This window comes from Chelonia mydas, chromosome 4 (genome assembly GCF_015237465.2).
Source record: "Chelonia mydas isolate rCheMyd1 chromosome 4, rCheMyd1.pri.v2, whole genome shotgun sequence".
NCBI classification, from domain to species: domain Eukaryota; kingdom Metazoa; phylum Chordata; order Testudines; family Cheloniidae; genus Chelonia; species Chelonia mydas.
The window spans coordinates 13,406,786-13,424,442 of record NC_057852.1 but is presented as its reverse complement, the minus strand read 5'-3'; positions in this window follow the sequence as shown (position 1 = coordinate 13,424,442).

The window sequence follows — 17,657 nt, the reverse complement described above, 5'->3', positions numbered from 1 at the left end:
CAGCGTAGACCTCTGACTCTCACTTCCTAATGAACGTATATTTCCTGGCTTACATAAATCTGTAATTATGCTCAGTATGATTTCCATCTGTCTAGGTCAATATATAAAACAATTGGCGGAGTCAAAGTGACTCAATTTTAATTTGAATCCTTTTGGGGAATATATATATTCAAAACTGAATTCCTGCATCTCAGTTTTCTTCCAACCTGGATCATACTAGCTTGAGTCATTCTTTCTGGTTACTTGAATTTTCCATAGGTGCCAAGTATAAGGGCCTCAGTGGCTGGCAAACCCCCCTCCCCCCCCCTTTCCCCTAAACAATAGGCTGAGACTCGCAATCTAAGCTTGCTGCCTCCATTCCTAGCAAGAGTGTAGTAAATGCATAGCATACTGTGAGTGACACAATCAATTCCCATCATAGATGGCTCAGGACACAGACAAGGCTTGGGTGCTTAAGTGACCAGCCATGAGACTCAAAGTAACTTGCTGAGTTTAATGAATAAAAATAGAAATTCTGTTTAGTTACAGATGGAAATTTCTTCAGGTGGTATAAAGTGTATCCCTCTCCCAGTACAGTTAATCACAGTAAGTTATTCTGTAAAGTATGTATTGGCAAACCCCACTGTCACAGAATCATAGAGTCTGGCCTAAGTTAGTGGTACAACTCCCCTAGAAATCCACACATTGCCCATCTAATTGAGGGTAGAGTTGCCCCATATGTGTTGGGGATGGAAAGGACCAACTAGGCTATTTGGTCCATTCCTGCTCGGTTTGTTACCTACAGTACATTTTAAAAGAAGATACTCAATTGAACACCTGCCTGCACTGTGATTTTATTGCTGTAGCCCTTCTCCTTCCTACTGTTTGTCACCTCCACTTATGCTCTGGCTACATTTAGATTATGAACTCTTTAGGGAAAGACACTCATTTTTCTGCTGGTATTGTAAAGTGCACAGCTTGTGTTTCTCCACTGTAAAAACAATAAAGGTTACGAAAGGAAACTATCATAATGGGATTTCTACGTGGCTGACTATTCCGCAGGGAAACAGGTGTCACTGTTTGTAAGTGTTTCCTGACCATCGTTACTAGAGCTGGACTCAGGATGCCATTTGCAGCACACAACAGCATTGGTTAGTCTCTAAGGTGCCACAAGTACTCCTTTTCTTTTTGCGAATACAGACTAACATGGCTGTTACTCTGAAACCTGAATGCTACATATAATTCATGCCAATATATGGCACTCTTCATATTAACCAGCTATCTACATAGACACATGTATACTGATACTTCTTTATATAGCACTTCCATAACACATTTCTTATGCTTAATTTCATTCCATGACTTAAGTCTATCGAATCTATATAGGTTATTATACTGCAGCCATTGGGGTGATATCTGAACACCTAGTTATACCCTCCTGGAGCACCTAAACAATCCAACAGCTGCAGGAGAGTAAATAAATGACCTACAGCACATAGACATATCTTCTGTTTTTGTTTCAAGTGCTCTGGTCAGCTCTAAGACTGCGGGGATTGGCGGGGTAGGAATCAAATCAAACCACACCTGCAACAGCTTGACAGGCAGTGTCTCCATGGCATTGTAGAGCAGTCCCCACGCTTCTTTCAGCTGAAGTATTTTCTGTCATAGCGAGCGCTGCAAGTACCAAACACCCTGGCTCCTTTTCTAAAGGCTGCTCTTGGAAGCTGCTTTTACAAACAGTACTAGCTGGAATAGTTTCCAGATTAGCTACAATAGCACAGTCTCCCCTCATACTCACCTCCAACACACATTTTTAACACCATAATTTTTTGTTTTAAGATTCCCCCTGGCAACATGACTAACCACCTGTGCAAAAAGGATTTTGCAAAGAATTTCTTTGAATATAAAAGTTTCAAATCTGGGTTTATAGAGATAGAAACATAAGAAAATCATCAGTGAGACTTAAAAAAATATTATCTAACAATAATACAGGTATTAATTCAAGTATAAAGGGAGGAGAAATCCTGGTAGAAATTGGGGGAGGCCTTTTGGCTTGCAAAGCACTTGCTATGGCAATAAGCACAGCAAAAGGCCAAAGTTTTCAGAAACCATAGTTGTATACCGGGGCTAGGTAATTCCTAACCCTATTTAAAGAGCTCCTTGTGGGGCCAGCACTGGCTATAGCTATCCTGAAGTATGGCAGAATGGTTGGCGTGTTCATTTGCAATTTCCAGGATGTACAACTATTTCATGATGGAGCTCACAACTGTTGCATACTGGGGCTATGAATGCAGGAGCTGGTGTGAAAGGTTTGGGCATGCTTGCATATACAGAGTGTTCATTGGATGATGTTGAGGTTAAGGCATGGAAATAGGGGTCAGAAGACCTCTGCTTACTAACTATACACAAACACACAAATTCTATCTACATAGAGACTGCTGGTCTGGCTGGTTTCTGGCAGCTAAAACAAATAATGCAATAAAAATGGATACCATCTTATTCATATACACTACAAAACTGGAGCCTTAGTCTTTTAAATGGGACAGTACATCCCTACTTCACAGGGGAGCTGTGAAGCTTGCTTAAAATCCTTTGATGGGAGATGCTATTAAAAGTGTGAACAGGGGTGTGTCATAAATATAAAGGGAAGGGTAACCACCTTTCTGTATACAGAACTATAAAATCCCTCCTGGTCAGAGGCAAAACCCTTTCACCTGTAAAGGGTTAAGAAGCTAAGATAACCTCGCTGGCACCTGACCAAAATGACCAATGAGGAGACAAGTTACTTTCAAAGCGGGGGGGGGGGAGGGAGGAGAAAACAAAGGGTCTGTCTGTCTGTATGATGCTTTTGCTGGGAACAGAACAGGAATGGAGTATTAGAACTTGTTAGTAAGTAATCTAGCTAGAAATGCGTTAGATTTCCTTTTGTTTAAATGGCTGGTAAATAAGCTGTGCTGAATAGAATGTATATTCCTGTTTTTGTGTCTTTTTGTAACTTAAGGTTTTGCCTAGAGGGATTCTCTATGTTTTGAATCTGATTACCCTGTAAGGTATTTACCATCCTGATTTTACAGAGGTGATTCTTTTACTTTTTCTTTAATTAAAATTCTTCTTTTAAGATCCTGGTTGCTTTTTCATTGTTCTTAAGATCCAAGGGTTTGGGTCTGTGTTCACCTATGCAAATTGGTGAGGATTTTTATCAAGCCTTCCCCAGGAAAGGGGGCGTAGGGCTTGTGGGGAAGACGTCTCCAAGTGGGCTCTTTCCCTGTTCTTTGTTTAACATGCTTGGTAGTGGCAGCATAGGGTTCAAGGACAAGGCAAAGTTTGTACCTTGAAGAAGTTTTTAACCTAAGCTGGTAAGAATAAGCTTAGGGGGTCTTTCATGCAGGTCCCCACATCTGTACCCTAGAGTTCGGAGTGGGGAAGGAACCTTGACAAGGTGTGACAGAGAAAGGAACAATGCTCACTCTCTTGGCTTTAATCTCAGGCATAAATAGTAAACTCTAGGCATTTAAAGCCTCCACCACTCCAACACCACAATGTAAATTCCCCTTCCCTCTTTGATTTGGCATGTTGATGAAAGGATAAGTTACATGCGGTCAGGCCCCCAGAAAGCATCTCTATGTATGAGCACTTGGCGGCCACAGGAGACAATGGAGTACCAGCTGAGCTAATAACTGCCTGTAAAATCCCCCAAGCTTGACATCACAGTGGCCTCTGGGGAGGTGCTAAGGAATTATTTGAGAATGAGATTGGAACCCCAACCAAACCAGTTGCCTTGTCAGTTTATTAAATCAATCTTCATTAAATGCACTCCCATTAACCAGAAGGGACACAAGCCAAACAGCATCTTTGATACAGAGACAGACTCTGGCATTAACAAAACCTGAGGTACTAGAAGTGGTGCTGTTCTGCCTGACATTATCTACAAATCGACTGTTTCTGGCTACATCCTTCCCTTTCAAACTAGTGGACGATAAGCTCCCAGCCATATCTTTAGCCCCGCACTTGGATTGGTAAATATAGCAACTTCTCTCCTTACCCTACCCCCTTCTTCCAGTCTGTGAAGGGAAGACAGTTTATAGTTGACAGAATACTCTGGCAAGAAAAAGTGAGAGAGGTGGTGGCTGGCCAGCTTCAGGAAAAGAAAAAAAAAAGAGCAAAATGAAAAGCCATTAACTTGGAAAGCCAGGTGCTTCTCATCCCCATAGGTTGTAAATCAGCCAGCTCCTTATACAGACACACCCTTGACCACAATTCATGCCCCCTTATTCTCTGAGGGACACATCCCTTTTCCCTAAATAAAGGGGCATAAATCGCTCATGTTGGAAGCAAGCCTTACTCACTGTTCTTTAGTGGCTTCATTCTCAGAGACCCCCTTAGAAAAAACAAAGTAAATCACCAAGAAATCACCCTTGTTTTAACCCAAACATTAGTTGCCCGAGGAAGGAACACAGTTTACCTTCTTTGGATCTGAATCCAGACTCTCTCAAGTAGAGGGAGTATTTGTGTCTGAGGTTTTGGCTCAGTCCTCTCTCTAGTAAGATTATTGTAACGAATGGACACAAACCTGAGAATGGTAAATTACAAACTAATGATGATGTTATACCACATATTAAAACGTTTGAAAAACATTTTAAAATATGACTAACAGGTCTTTAACGCGTAACCACAGATGTTCAGGTCATTGTTATCAAACACTCAGCCACCGCTGGGCAAAACTCTCCTCTCAACTCCAAAAGGCCGTGTAAGGTAGTGGATGAGTAAAATGAAGTCAAAGCTCCTCATGGAACCTTCCATAGCTTAGCTCAGCAAGTGGTTCTCTAGAAAGGCTATCACAAGGTAAGATTTCCTCATTACACCCAGAACTTCAAGCACTACGTACTACTTGTGTTACAGACCCTTGCTGAGATCAAGACCCCATTTTGCCAGGCACTGTACAGACACAAAAGAGAGTCTCTATTCCCAAGAGCTTAAGTAGACAACACAGACAAAGAGTGGGAGGGAAAACAGAGGTGAAGTGACTTGCCTAAGGCCACACCACAGATCAGTGGCAGAGCCAGGACTAGAATCCCAGTGTCCTGGATCCCATTTTATTGTCCCAGCCACTGGACCACACTGCCTCTCTAACTATATGACCCTCAGAAGAATCCTTTTTCCTGCAAGGGACACATTCTCAGCATAGATGGAGTAGAAGAACCCTGAATCATAGAATATCAAGGTTGGAAGGGACCTCAGGAGGTCATCTAGTCCAACCCCCTGCTCAAAGCAGGACCGATCCCCAACTAAATCATCCCAGCCAGGGCTTTGTCAAGCCTGACCTTAAAAACTTCTAAGGAAGGAGATTCCGCCACCTCCCTAGGTAACGCATTCCAGTGTTTCACCACCCTCCAAGTGAAAAAGTTTTTCCTAATATCCAACCTAAATCTCCCCCACTGCAACTTGAGACCATTACTCCTTGTCCTGTTATCTGCTACCACTGAGAACAGTCTAGAGCCATCCTCTTTGGAACCCCCTTTCAGGTAGTTGAAAGCAGCTATCAAATCCCCCCCCATTCTTCTCTTCCATAGACTAAACATCCCCAGGTCCCTCAGCCTCTCCTCATAACTCATATCTTCCAGTCCCCTAATCATTTTTGTTGCCCTCCGCTGGACTCTTTCCAATTTTTCCACATCCTTCTTGTAGCGTGGGGCCCAAAACTGGACACAGTACTCCACATGAGGCCTCACCAGTGTCGAATAGAGGGGAACGATCATGTCCCTCGATCTGCTGGCAATGCCCCTATTTATATATCCCAAAATGCCATTGGCCTTCTTGGCAACAAGGGCACACTGTTGACTCATATCCAGGTTCTTGTCCACTGTAACCCCTAGGTCCCTTTCTGCAGAACTGCTGCTGAGCCATTCGGTCCCTAGTCTGTAGCGGTGCACTGGATTCTTCCGTCCTAAGTGCAGGACTCTGCACTTGTCCTTGTTGAACCTCATCAGATTTCTTTTGGCCCAATCTTCCAATTTGTCTAGGTCCCTCTGTATCCTATTCCTACCCTCCAGCGTATCTACCTCTCCTCCCAGTTTAGTGTCATCTGCAAATTTGCTGAGGGTGCAATCCACACCATCCTCCAGATCATTTATGAAGATATTGAACAAAACCGGCCCCAAGACCGACCCTTGGAGCACTCCACTTGATACCGGCTGCCAACTAGACATGGAGCCATTGATCACTACCCTTTGAGCCTGACAATCTAGCCAGCTTTATATCCACCTTATAGTCCATTCATCCAGCCCATACTTCTTTAACTTGCTGGCAAGAATACTGTGGGAGACAGTGTCAAAAGCTTTGCTAAAGTCAAGGAACAACATGTCCACTGCTTTCCCTTCATCCACAGAACCAGTTATCTCGTCATAGAAGGCAATTAGATTAGTCAGGCATGACTTGCCCTTGGTGAATCCATGCTGACTGTTCCTGATCACTTTCCTCTCCTCTAAGTGCTTCAGAATTGATTCCTTGAGGACCTGCTCCATGATTTTTCCAGGGACTGAGGTGAGGCTGACTGGCCTGTAGTTCCCAGGATCCTCCTTCTTCCCTTTTTTAAAGATGGGCACTACATTAGCCTTTTTCCAGAATAACTTTCAGTGACCCCCCTCAGCTGATTTGTACCGGCAGTGGTGGAATCTGAAGAAAGTCCTGACCAGCTCTCCTTAGCCTAATGAAGTTCTGTGATGTGAAGCCAGGAAGGGAGTGTGAACTAAAGGGAAAGAAGTGGAGCATCATCTATAAGCAGTCACAGAAAAGAAAAATCATCCTTTTTAATTCAGAAAGCATTTCTAAGAGGAAAGCAATATGCTGCCACTAACACTGCATACTCCTCACAAAAATAATTGTTTTTGGCTTACCTAATTCACCACCTTCAGGTTAAAAAAAAAGTCTTCTCTCTTCATCACAGCTTTCTTTTGATAAAAAATTATTAATAAAAAGGATTACAGGGGAACAAAACCTACCCCTCCGATAAAATTTGAAAAATGTCAATCAGCTGTGTACACTAGTATAGAAGTGAATTTTGTGTTCAGCCTAAGGAAGTTAGGTGCTCAGCTCTCATTGGGAGTTGAGCCCTCTATAAATCTCAGCCCAATTTTTATCTAGAATGTTGCCCCAATTCAAAAAAGCCAGGGTTGCTAGTCCCTAGTGGACATATGCTCACATAAAAAACCCCACGAGTGCAACTATCACAATTTTCATTCATGGTTAGTCTCAGCAGAGAGGCATGGAAACAAAGCTCTGTTCTCTCCCCTCCCCGAGAAGAGGGAAGTATACAGGCACAGCCATATGTAGAAGCTCAGTCTGGCTGCCCATGCTGAGAGCACTTCAATCCCCAGAACTGTTATTCTAGCACCTTTCACCAATTCTAGAGAAGAATACCCAAGTAAACCTAAAAATCATTACAATGAATCCCAAACTCCTGGCTTTGATAGGCTGCTCTCTCTCAAAATGTCTGTCACCTGATACTGAAGTATAGATTTGTCTATCAATCTTCTTCCCATTAGGGTGTGTGTGGCACCCATCAACATTGTACATTACTTTTCAATCCATCTGGCATCTACATTTACTGCATGTGAGCTCTGGTCTCATAAAACCAAAAATCAAACACATGACACTGTAGCCACTGTAGGACCTCAGCCACTCCATGAACAACATCCAAAACCAAAAACAAAGCGGGTATAGTTTTACTGTTCACTGCTGGATGTAAGAGGTGTCACCTCTGTGAAATGAATGGGATTAGATCACCAAGGAATTGAATTGATTGTCTCTCTTCTGGGGATATTCAGTTTTTCTTACATTTACCTATAGAAAACCCCATGCAATCAGCAACTGGGAAAGGCTCTCCCTAACAAAAAAAATCAGTTAGGTTAGATAAAGTCTCCCCTGCTGAGCCTCTGGGGAAAGCTGTCAGCTCTTGAGGAGGCAGCTGTTGCAGGCCTGCCAAGCCAACCAGAGAGAAAGGTGAAAAGACGTAAGGGCTGAATGGTGGCAGTTGAGTAACAATCCTCTTTTCACTGCAAATTATCAATATTGTGATGTGTTTCCTGTAACACTGCCACAAGAATGTGCTACTCTGTGCAGTATTCTGGCAGGAAAACGAAGACTCAGGTGGCTGCACCAGTAAACAGCTCCCATACAGGGGCTCTATCTCCAAGGCCAAGACCGGTGGATTCTCCTTTCTATCCTGACTACAACTACTATTAGCACATTACTGTGCATTGACACTATTGGGAGCAGTCATTCTACTTCGCCATAAGCAGAGTTCTTTCAAGCAGGTTCTACTCCACCTCAGAAGGAGAAGTTCCTGCTCCTTATTGCTAAAGTTCTTCAGAATAAAAGCGAGACCTCAAACCTTGTGAAAAAAGTAATGGAAAATATTTGGCGAGGAAGGGAAGAAGCTTGTAGCATTGGGAGCAAGGTCAAATTTATTTCAAGCTATGGAAGAGAGACCTATCTGAAATATTATTTGTTTGTATGGGGTTTTGTTTGTTTTTAAACAAACATTTGGGTTTTTTCGCTCCATAATGTGCTTGATGCACTATAAGATAGAGCTAAAGACTGCTCCAAAGAGCTCACAATCTAATAGATTAAGAAGCAACTAATGTTGTAAAATACCCTGCACCTCCTCTCCTCCCTGCTCCTTGTGATGTTTTAAAGAGATGTAGCTGTGGTAAATACAAATATAATCCAGCATTCTATGTACCTTTGACTCACTGCTTCCCTCAAAATGGCCCAAGAAAAGGGTATTGGGCTACTGAAACTTTCAGCCCGAGTCATCAATTCAATTCCAATCCAGTGATTAGAAAAAAACTACCTCTGAGGGGCTTTTGGAGGTCTCGGCCCATTTCCCAGTACACAGGTGTCCACATCACAAAATCACCACAAAAACTAGCAACGAAGTCAGGACTTCATCATCATGGTATAAACTACCCTCTCACACATAGAGGCGCTGGCAGTTCCTGCAGGACGACATGAGAAATCTTGCACTGCAACCAGTCCTCCAGGGTCTGCACTGGCTGCCAATCAGTTTCTAGCTGGAGTTCAAGATGTTGGTTAGCTTATAAAGCTCTAAATGGCCGGGGACCTGGCAGTCTGAGAGATCACTTCTGCCACTATGTCAGACTAAAACAGGAGAGCCGGTCAAATGGGAGTCCCTTTGGTACAGAAGAAGGGCACATGGGGGGAGGGATAGCTCTGTGGTTTGAGCATTGGCCTGCTAAACCCAGGGTTGTGAGTTCAATCCTTGAGGGGGCCATTTAGAGAGCTGGGGCAAAAATTGGGGATTGGTCCTGCTTTGAGCAGGGGGGTTGGACTAGATGACCTCCTGAGGTCCCTTCCAACCTTGATATTCTATGACTCTATGGGAAAAAGCATTCTCAAGATGGGAACCTGCTCCCCTCCCTCCTAACAAAGCCTGGATTTATTAACCTTCAGGGCATGCTGCAAGAAGCATCATTTTTCCCAGTCACTTTGTAAGGGGGCAGGCTGAGAGATGGAAGGATTTTATTGTCATTGTGCCTGCTGTGTGGGGATTTTGTTCTGACTATGTCTGCAGGGGCACATTTGTATTTGGATATTGGCTGTTGGCATGACATGAACATGTTAAGAGTGCTCAGAACATGGGATGAAGCTCTTGCTTATGTTTTATGGATCTAAGTAAATAAATAAAACAAGAATCTTGCCTGTACTGTACCTGTTCCAAGGAGAAAGAACACTAGACTCTGGGGCTCTCTGCTCAGCAAGCTTCACATGTACTAAATGCACTAAGAAATAATAATAATTAAAAATAGCAGGACTATCCCAGCCAGTTTAATAAATGCAAACATGTATAAAGGACTGTCTCAAGAATTAAAATCCCTTCTAGGCATTGTTTGCAGAAAGACAAACTGAAAACAGCTGACTGTCCTGTCTTTCAGGCAAAATGAAGCAGGAAAGCTCCTCAGCTAATTCCTCCATCCTGAATAAGGCACAGGGGACTTCATACAGAATAACTCATCCCCATTGTCACCAGTCTGCTTTCAAATATCACAAAAATGCCTGTTTTTTCAAGAACGTTGCATTCAAAAGCAACAGAGTAAATAACAATTAGAAGGCATTTACTATGAGGATTACCTCTGTTCCTAATCTAAACAATTATACTGGTCCATTATTAGAGGGAAATGGTAGAACTGTCAGTAGTAATGCAGAAAAGATAGATGTGTTCATTAAATATGTTATGTATTGCCAGATGATGTTATCATATCATATGATGAAACATTTTCTATTCCAGTAACAACTCAGGAGGATGTTCAACAGCCGATACTAAAGGTAGACATTTTAAAATCAGCTGGTTTTTTTAACTTGCATCCAGGAATTTTACAAGAACCTGCTGAGGAGCTTTCTGGACTGTTAATGTTGATCTTCAATAAGTTTTGGAACACTGGGAAATGTACTTAAACTTCTTTAAGGCATCTGTCATGATACAGATGACATTTGCATTAAGAAACTAGAACAATATAAAAATCAACATGGCACACATTAAACAGATTCAAAACTGGATAACTGATGAATCTCAAAAATGTCATTGTAAGTGGAGAATCATAATAGAGCAGATCTTTTTCTAGTGGGATCCCTGCAGAATCCATTCTTGCCTCTATACTATTTAACATTTTTACCAAGGACCTGGAAGAAAATAAAATCATTGCCAACAAAGTTTGCAGAGGACACAAAGATTGAGAGTGGTAAATAATGAAGAGGACAGGTCACTGATACAGAGCAATCTGGATCACTTGGGAAAGCTTGGAGCAAGCAAACTGTGTGTTTTAATATGGAAAAATATGAAGTTATACCGCTAGGAACAAAGAATGTAGGCCATACTTGCAGGATAGAGGACTCTATCCCCACAAAGCAGTTACTCTGAAAAAGTCTTAGAGGTCAAGGTAGATAATCAGCTGGACATGAGATCCCAGTGCAACACTGTGGCCAAAAGAGCTAATGCAGGTGAATCTTGGGTAGAGATGTTATATTACCTCTGTATTTGGCATGGATACAATGGCTGCTGGAATTCTGTGTCTGGTTCTGGTATCCACTATTCAGGAAGGATGTTGAAAGATTAGAGTGTGTTCAGAGAAGAGCTAAGTGAATGATAAAAGGATTGGAAAACATGCCTTAGAGAGATAGACTCAAGGAGCTTCAATCTATTTAGTTTACCAAAGAGAAGATTACAGGTTAACTTGATCAATCTGTAAGTACCCACATAGGGAATAGAAATTTGGTAAGAGAAACCTGTTCAATCTAAGACAAAGGTATAAACAAGATCCAAAGCACGGAAATTGAAGCTAGACAAATTCAGGCTAAAAATAAGGTGCAAATTTTTAACAGTGACTGTAACCATTGGGTTGTGTCAAGGGTTGTGGTGGATTCTCTTTTGTTTTTCTAAAAGATGTGTTCTTGTTCAAACAGGAATTAAGTCAGGGAATTCCAATGGTCTGTTTTATACCGGAGGTCAGACTAGATTGTCACAATGGTCTCTTCTGGCCTTATAAACTATGATATAAGATGATTGCTTTAAGTGGGAGACTGGTGCCATTTGTTCAATTTTTCTTTTTGCCAGCACGAGGGCAGCATCCTGTGGCAGCACTTTACTCCTCAAGCCTTATATTACACCTTTGCAGAGAAAAGTAGCTGAAGACTAGGGTTCATGTTCTCAAATGCAAGGAAGATATTACCTAAGTTACTGGGGGTCTGTCAAGGATTCAATTCTAACAGAGCACCCCGCCTTGGGGTGTTGCAGGGAATGTGTACTCACTCAGGTCGGTCACTGCAGCGGGGCGGGGAGTGCTTTGAAGCATTTTGGCGGTGATGGCTTCTCAGCCTTCTGGCCAAGCCCTTCTGGATACTTCTCCCCATTTCGAAGTTCCGAGGAACAAACAAACAACTCAGTGGCAGCAAGCAAGCATGCAAAAGCAATCAACCATACAGGTAGTCCCAGTTGAGACTCTGGTCTTTCTCCCTTCAGAGGGGCCCTGGATGGGCTGCAGTCCAACTCACAGTCTGTTGGTTCTCCAGGGAAAATTATAGGATACAGCCCATTCTCTTCCCATCCCAACCAGGGCACCACATGGGGCTTGAGTCCCCGCAATTCTGGGGAAGTGGGGCAAAAAGGAGAGTTGGCTGGACCCCACAGCTGACCACCCCTCCTCCTTGGGGATAACAGCCTTCTGCTGCTAGCTAATGTAGTTAGTCCTATTACTCAAGCACCGTGCTGCAATATTTTTACTTTTTTCCTTTAAAATAAAGGTAGAGAATTTTCATATGCTGTGTATTTATACCTCCCTATTGTATGTTCCACTCCATGCATCAGATAAAGTGGGTTTCAGCCCACAAAAGCTTATGCCCAAATAAATATGTTAGTCTCTAAGTATCAGGGGGTATCCGTGTTAGTCTGTATCCCCAAAACCAACAAGGAGTCCAGTAGCACCTTAAAGACTAACAGATTTATTAGGGCACAAGCTTTCATGAGTAAAAAAACACTTTTCTTAAATCTGTTAGTCTTTAAGGTGCCACCGGACTCCTTGTTGTTTTAGTCTCTAAGGTGCCACAAGGACTCCTCGTTGTTTTTCAAGCAATAGCAGTCTGTGCCGCAATATTTTTATTATTTGCCTTTAAAATAAACCTAGGGAATTATATTACATAAACTTTGTTAAAAGAACATTATTCACGTTGCAAAGTTGAGCACTCAGAAGTTAGGAAATGACACATTTGCAGTTGTATGGGTAGCCTCAGTTCAGCCCCCTTGTGTTTATGCATTATGACACAATCTTTAACTACATGATCACATACTATTTTTCCCCACAAGCCCTGTCTCATTCAGTGCACAGGATGGAAATGCAATGGGGTAGAATTAAGGTTGCACCTGACTATGGTGAGCAACCATAAATCTAGCATTTCCCAACTTTTGAGTGCTTGACTGCGACCTAAATTACACATGAAAAGAAAACTATGCTAAATGAAACTAATGTATTATATAACTCCATAGCTGTATTGTAGAATTACATTAACTGTATTACTATGCCTAACACATATTGAGATACATTAGAGCTAAATGCAAAAAACAAGGCTAGGATTTTCAAAGTGGCCTAAGGGTATACTTGCCCAACTCCCATTCAAATGCGATGAGAGTTGGGAACCTAACTCCCTCAGGCTCTTTTTGTAAATCTCAGCCTAAAGTAAAATTCATATTCCTCCACTGTATGCATTCTCTGTGGTGTGACTGTCTTCAGATTTTATCTGAGTAATTTGCCCCACTAAATGACATTGCACCCCTCTCCCACGTAATCATGCCACAATCCTTACCATTATGTATGTGGGCTGTAATACTTTGTTTTAGCTTTGGTTGTTGGGTTTAGCATGTGGGTGCTGGATGGTGCTGGTGGTTCATGATATACAAAAGTCAGACTAGATGATCTGGTGGGCCCTTCTGGCCACTCTAGAACTCTGTGTAAACCCCACATTGCAGCATTTCAAACATCCCACTTTGGAAGCTAGATTGAGAACAGTAATGCTTGCCCCAGAGCTAACTTTGCTTCCTTTTAAAAACACACACTGCCTAAACTGTCCCCAAAATGTACTCTTTCACCCTTCAGTAAGGAAAGGATTATAGACATTCTCTCAGATATGTTTTATATGGTGCAAATTCCCCACCGGTTTATTCCATCTCTCCTTTTAGAGAATACAACCTTGTGATCCTTCAAGCTTTACAAATAAAGTAATAAATACAGCTCCGGTGGGAACTAGAAATATTGTATTTATTATTAGAATTAACAGAGATCAAATAAATAGTGAGTCCAACAGCTTTCAATAAAAAAAAACAAAAAACACCATAACAAACCTAGAGTTATCCTCCTCCCTGTTGCTGCAAAGACAGAGAGCTTTGCAAATACAATTAAACAATAAGAGGGACTGTCCAGACACCTGACAATTTCTATTTGGCATCTCTAGCCATGAGGGATGGATCAGCTAGTAAGTTTTCCCATTCTTGTAAAGATCAGCAGTGTTAAACTCAGCGTTACTTCAAAGGGATACAGCACGAGGTGGAAAAGCAGTTTATACTGCAAAGGAGCAGGCTGATTCAGTTCTGAAACAGCACCAAGATGAAAGACAGAAAAGGAAAAAAGGTTTTTGGTCTTGGAGTCTGCCTGACTCACATCTTAGAGCCATGACAGTCGGGCATCTACTCCACATAACCGTAGCACGAGTGCCCTCTTGTGTACAAGGGCTACATACAAAAGTGTGAAGCAGCCTATTTTGCCTGAAATCACTGGCTTGAAATGCCAGGAAACCATCCCAGCAATGTACGGTATCTCAGCTTTGAGTTAAAAATATAGGTTCCTCACCAAAGCTCCATGAAAAACAATCAGGGACTCAGTCTGGATGGATTGACAACACATTTCAAATTCAGTGGCTGCTGCCAGCTCTCCCCTCCTGTGCCTTGTAAATGGTGTTATATTATACTGATGTTTGCATCTTGGATGTGATGCTAATGATCTCATTTTCCATGTGATGGTTCAAGCCAATAAGCAGAAGAAAGTTGAAAATGAAAAGAGTTTCATTTAGAGTTTCCTGAACACAGGAACTTTTGTCTTCTCATCAACATGATACAAAACAACATTCTCTGTTGTAAGATACATTTTTGGTCATTTACATCTGACCATCATTTGAATAAAATCAGTGATATCCACACACCAGCAGAATAAGGAGAGAATAATAAAAACAAAATGCAACTGATCATATTGCTAAGTGCACCAGAAACCTATCTTCCTCAAAGAAGATAGAGCCAAGAATACCGTACACACTATTTCCTCACTTACAGACAGCCCCCCAACCTGAAGCAAACCCTCTCCAGCAACCACACACCACACAACAAAAACACTAACTCAGGAACCTATCCTTGCAACAAAGCCCGATGCCAACTCTGTCCACATATTTATTCAAGTGACACCATCATAGGACCTAATCACATTAGCCACGCCATCAGGGGCTCGTTCACCTGCACATGTACCAATGTGATATATGCCATCATGTGCCAGCAATGCCCCTCTGCCATGTACATTGGCCAAACTGGACAGTCTCTATACAAAAGAATAAATAGACACAAATCTGACATCAGGAATAACATTCAAAAAGTGGCAAAACACTTCAACCTTTCTGGCCACTCAGTAGAAGATTTAAGGGTGGCAATTTTGCAACAGAAAAGCTTCAAAACCAGACTCCAGCGAGAAACTGCTGATCTTGAATTAATATGCAAACTAGATACCATTAACTTGAGTTTGAATAGAGACTGGGAGTGGCTGGGTCATTACACATATTGAATCTATTTCCCTAAGTTAAGTATCCTCATACCTTCTTGTCAACTGTCTAAATGGGCCATCTTGATTATCACTACAAAAGTTTTTTTCTCCTGCTGATAATAGCTCATCATCAACTAATTAGCCTCTCAGTTTGTATGGCAACTTCCACCTTCTCTGTATGTAATATATATATCTTCTTACTATATGTTCCATTCTATGCATCCAATGAAGTGGGCTATAGCCCACGAAAGCTTATGCTCTAATAAATTTTAGTCTCTAAGGTGCCACAAGTATTCCTGTTCTTTATACACACTATTGTGTGCTATGGCTTCAATATACGTGGCAAGAGTCTTTCTGACTTTATCACCTGAAATCAAATCCTGCTTTCCTTATTCACAGGAGACATTTTCCTCAAAGACATGAAATCAGCTTGCAAAATCAGCTCTTAATGTAATGTAATTATAGTCTAAGGGATAGGGCACTGTCTTGGAAATCAGGAGACCTGAGCTTTATACCCAGTTCTGCCACTGATCCATCTGGCTGGCTTTCAGCAAGGCACTTCCCTTCCCTGTGCCTCTGTTCCCCATCCCGCTCTTTGTCTTAGTTTAGACTGAAAGAAATTACAATCTCTCTTCCTATGTCTATGTACAATGCCTAGCACAATGGGTCCCAAGAGGTACTACTGTAATACAATAAGTAATACTTTTTGTGTATGTCGTGTAGTTCCTTTTTAACGGAGATGAAGCCTACACGTTCAGCTACAAGTATACCCTGGCCAACGTACAGAGCGACAGAGCCATCTCAAGGAAATGATACTGTAACATACTGCCTGCATGAGTGAGGAATTATGAATTAGAGTGTAAGCCTCTTGGGGCTGGAACCATCTTTTTGTACAGCACCTAGCACAAAGGGGTTCTGGTCCAAGACTAGGACTCCTGGTCCAACACTAGGACTCCTAGGTGCTACGGTAATACAAATAAAATAAATAAAACATCTCGTAAAATTGTTACTTTTGTTTTGAGAACGGATTACAGACATGAATCCCACCCCTGCTCCTCATAAAGCAAATAGCAAAACTTCTGTTGGCTTCACTGGGAGTAGGGTCAGGCCTGTATAATAAAGACAGCATCATCTTAAGGAGTCATTTGTGGAATGGAAGGCTGGATGGATGATTTTTCAAAATGGGGGGGGGGAGACATGGGGGGAGTACCAGTTCTATAAATCAGAGAAAAAATATAATGGAATTAAGTAGTAGCATACAACAGCTCCAGAAGATGGTATAGGATATTTTCCTCTTTATTTAAGTGCATGTGTGGGTCTGACACATTAAGTTGACTTGTCTATACATTCTGTTACACTTGTGAAGCAACGTATGTTGTCAGCTACATTACTATATATTTTGACCATCATTTTTAATAGTGAAAACATCCAACGGAGTATGATATTCCAAGCCCAGGACTGTCAGAGGAAAAAACCCTATTAACCTGAAAACTTCACAGTTTTGAGCATCCACAACACCACATGTGTACAGCATGTGCATGGAATGTGCATGGGGATAGGTATTCCTGATTGTACACATGTATGGGACATCAGGGGCGCACAAGTCAGGTATGGGTAAAATGGATCATGCACTTGTATGCATGCCTTCCAAATCTGGGCTTTTTGTATTAACTTGAAAATGTCAATTAAAAAAGGAAAAGAACTACTTCTGCTTATCCACCTCCCATTTTGGTCACTTCCTAACTCTAGCTACAGGACTGATTAGGTCCCATTTAGCTTTAAGGAAAAAAAGAACCTGAAAATTTACCCGTGATCACCTATGAGGTAGCAAAGGTCTAGAGCAGTGGTTCTCAACCAGAGTTACACATACCCCTGATTCCCAAACCAGGGAAAGATAGGTGTTTGGCAGCCTAAGTCATATGTGGGGCATGATCCGGTAGGCATGCTCAAAGACTGCCAACCAGATGGTGTCCCATTTAAAACCCAGCCAGAGCAGTAAAAGAAGAAGATAATGGCACCCACCTTGTAGCTCAGTGGTTAGACCACTTGCCTAGGAGGTGGGAGACCGAGGTTCAATCCATCCTTTCCCGCAGTGGGAAAAAAGGATTTGAAGAGGGGACTCACACCTCTGGGGGATTCTGATACAGTGCTCCCTCCATCTCTCCTGTCAAAGCTGTTCCATTGTGGCTAAATAATGAAAGTCACTGGAGCGGGGGAACAGACCCTGGATCTCCCAGTGCACGTCCTAGCCACTGGAATATGTAGTCATTCTCTCTCTAGCCTGCAGCATGCCTAATTGCTCCAGTAAATCCA